Source organism: Agelaius tricolor, unplaced genomic scaffold (genome assembly GCF_023055355.1).
Source record: "Agelaius tricolor isolate 1412-34295 unplaced genomic scaffold, bAgeTri1.0.p SCAF_10, whole genome shotgun sequence".
Lineage (NCBI taxonomy): Eukaryota > Metazoa > Chordata > Aves > Passeriformes > Icteridae > Agelaius > Agelaius tricolor.
The window spans coordinates 24,443,606-24,447,729 of NW_027269270.1; positions in this window are offsets into that span (position 1 = coordinate 24,443,606).

The window sequence follows — 4,124 nt, forward strand, 5'->3', positions numbered from 1 at the left end:
TTTTGCCCACTACTCTTTTGACCAGCTGAGCAAGCAGCCATGGCCTGGGAAGGTGCTGTGACCAGAGAGCCTCAGCCACCTGCTGCTCCATGGGAATGGCCGTGGCAGGGACAGAAGCCGAGGAACGCAGCTGGGAAGGATTTGCAGCAGGCTTGGAAAGGCACTGCAGCCCCAGGCCTGGAGTCTGTAGGTGGGCTGCCCCACCCTTTGGCAGCACCAGCATCCTGCCCTTGGCTGAGAGCTCAGAGCAAAGGAACTCCCAGGCTCTGCGGCTCAGCCAAGCTGCAAGAAGCAAACGTGCTTCTGCCTTTTTGCCACTGTTACTGTACAGCACCAACCTGGAAATCTCCAGGTGGCTTCACTGGGCCCCTTCCCAGCTGGCAAAGCAGCCTCCTGAGAAGGCACCTGCCTGCTGCACTTACCCATCTGATTGGCATCTGAGCAAAGTGTCTCCACGGACTCAAAACTGATGTATTCTTTTTTCTTCTTTCTTTCTTTTTTTTTTTTTTTTTTTTGAGCAAAATGTCTTGATGCGAATCATTTAACCTCTGTGTCACTCATCAATAATGACGATAAGTGAAATTCGATGAAATGCACAGAGGATTAAACATCACTCCAGGCACACTGAAAGAGGGCTGTGTATCTGGGAGATCTGAGGGAGGGGTGAGAAAATGGGCTTTGCTCTGCAGCCCAAAAGGCTGAACCCCCTGTGGCAGCAGCACCAGCTGTGGGGAGGGCTCCTCGTGGTGATCCCAATCACATCCTGCAGGCCAGTGAATCTGCCCTGCTAGCAGCCATCCAGGAACCAAACAGGTCTCACCTCGCTTGAGGACCTCTCAGGAAATGATAGCTTGTCTTAGCAATGTCAGGAGATTTGTCAGAGAATGTGAAGGATGTTTTCAGGGAATAGAAACTGGGGCTGAGCCAGGTGAAGGTTTCTACTTAATTGGAAAAAAGAAAATAGATCCCAGCATTTCCATCATTAACTGGAAATAAGTGGGAGCATTTTGAACAAATCAGCAGTGGTCTATTGTTGAAAGCACCAATGACACCAGTGTGTTTGAAAACCTTTTCTTAGAGATGAGAGACAGATTTGTGGTCATTGAACACTTCCAAAAAACGGTCTGTATTTGCCCAAATTATGAGGGAAATTTAAAACCTGAACCCATTCAAATGCTTTCCCAAAATTTAACATCTACTAATAATACATCAACAACTTTATCCTAAAACCCTCAAATCTAAACCTTGAATTTACAAGAGCATTGGGCTGAGACATGACTTCTTAAATAGTCTTGAAAAAAAGCAACATCAAAAAGATTTTCAACTAAACTACTATCTGCACATTTCTTCAATAATGTTTTAACTGTCATTTATGGGTTTTTTAAAAAAAGGAAGATTTATTATGCAGAGACATGGGCTGGTTTAATCACAGGTGAATCAGTACCAGAAAAAGTTAAAGTCTCTAAGGAGCTCACATGGAGTTGTTTTCCACTCCTGATCATTCTACAGAGTTGTTTCACTTGCAGGAAGTTGGGATTGAGATCTGACAAAAGAAAAAGGTGTAAAATAATGTAAGTGGCTGAGGGCCTTTTAGATTAGCATCATCCCTCCTTTTAACAGGAAAAACCACATTTTTAGTGGTGTTCAAAATTATTCCAGATAACACACATAATACAGTATTGTGTTACAATTAGATTAGCTGAGGTAAAACCTCTTTCCCAGCCCTTATTTAAGTGCTGACAAAGTCCTTCAGTCAGAGCACTGGCCCACAGATGTTCCAACAGATTCAGAAATTGCTTTTTGTGAGCACAACTGGTGAACAAAAAGGGTATTTTCTCCCTTCAGAATAAAATCCAATGATAGACAGGATGAGGTTTATTATTTTAAGATATTTCCAATGCCTTTAGTACTACTGAAAAAAAAAAAAAAGACATTTTTTGAATAAAAATAGCAAGAGACCCATCGGGGTATTGCAATTGTAAACTAGATATTGTGTACATGCTTCAGTGTTCTCTATTACAGTAAATGAAAACTACTCAAATTAGGGGAAAAAACGTCCTCTAATGACCTGGGTTTTTTGGTCATTTGCTTTTTCTTAAGACAACAAATTTTGAGCCTACCATTTCTCACAGAGCAACAGCACTCATGGGCAAAACTAGCTCAAACTCTGTCTCACAGAGCAACCTGCTGCCTCCTTTAAGAGTGAGCTGATTTTTTGAGTTTTTCCACAATATCTTGGAGTTCCTGGCTTGGGGTTGGGTGTTTGGGTGGTTTTTTTTTTTTAATTTATAAACTTGCATATATTACTTTTCTCTCAGGGGAAACTCCCCCTTTACAAAGAAAATAGCCTTTGCCCAAGCTGCAATCAGCAATGGGAAAAGAACAAACCAGCTTAGTTTAGGGCCAGGGCCCAAACAATGCCAGTCACAGGTGTGTGCCTTCAATGGAGAAGTCAGAGCTTTCCTTCCACCTCTCCAACTGCAGGAATCCAGCTCAGAACACAAAATTCCTGTGAAGAATGTGGCACCTGTTGAGAAAAGTCTTTTTCACTGGAAGTTGTAATGAGAGACACAACCATAAGCATTACAGAATCACAGAATCATTGAGGTTGGAAAGGACCTCAAAGATCGTAAAGTCCAACCATAACACACAACCAAATCCATCCCCTAACCATGTCCCAAAACACCACACCTATATTTTTTTAACACTTCCAGGGATGGTGATTCCACCACTCCCCTGGGAAGCCTATTCCAATGCTTTACAACACTTTCAGTGAAGACATTTTTCCTAATGTCCTATCTAAATTCTAACCTATTCCCATGAAATGCAGCAGAAAGCAGACAAAGAAGCAGGGGTAGGTCTGAGCTTAGTGACAGAAATAAGAAGGACCACGAAGATGCACAGCACAAGGTGTGGCACCAGCCACCTGCAGCCCCCACAGTGTGCTCAAGGTGACATTAAAGGACAGCTCAGCCTGTGCTCCATGTGTAGGAAGCAGGAGATGGAGCAAGTCAGGCTATAGCCCAGTCACATGGGACATTTAAAGGACCACTGGAATGTATTGGAGGCACAATGACTTTGGGTAGGTTTTTTTGGCAGCCACAGGAGATTGGTTTTTTGTTTTGCAATGTACTGGATGAGACAATGTGGGTACCATCAAGGCTTCATCTCATTTAAAAGTTTATTTTAATGAAGTCACAATAAGGCCTCCAGCTGGAAAGGTTATTTATTAACCTCTTATTTACAAATTGAGCCCTGATTTGAAAATTAAGGCATAGTAATTTAATATTAACCCACATGTCAGAAAATAATGAGACAAACTACAGGGAAAATTGCATTCCATATTGCAAAAGACCCATTTTATTTATAATGACCAGGATTACAAGTTGTGCCAACATTGATGGATCATACTTTAAAAATCTTGATAGCTCATTCATTTCTATAATTATATTTATTACAAATTAAATAAGTTGCGGACACCCTTGATATACAAAGAGACAAAATTAATTTGTGAATCAGTATTAATCTGTCATCAAACTAAATGAACTCCCTTTCTGGCAGTCTACTGAATATAATGTACTGTACAGACTTTACTCAGGACATGGGAGCAGTGAACTGCAAGTCCAAGCTGTGGAAGGAACACCTCTTCAGTTGGATGTATGTGATTGCTCAGTATGGCTTTTAAGTCAAGAGATTAGACCACTATAGAAAACTTGTCTGACCAACTTCTAGAAAGCAAAACAAAGTCTGATGATTCCAAACACATCTGTTCTTTGCCTCCTCTCAGGTCAATAGTGAGAAGCAAGGTGCTTCAGCACTTCTCCTCTACCTACATCACACTGGAAGCTGAAAGGCTGGTACATTCCTGCTTCCCTTCCTGACCAGACAGGTCCTGAGGCCCTGGGGCAAACCCCTGCCCTGTGGCAGCAGTGGGATATTTGTGCTGGATGCCAGCCTGAGCATCACAGGAGACGCTCACTCCCCTTGGCCAAGGGAGAAGGGGATGCTCAGATGCTCCTGGATGAGATTACAGACCTTAATGCTCAACAACTGCCACTGTGCTTAGCCAAAACCTGTGCCCATCTGCTCAGGGGTTTTGTGACTGCAGACAAGGAGTTCTGCCA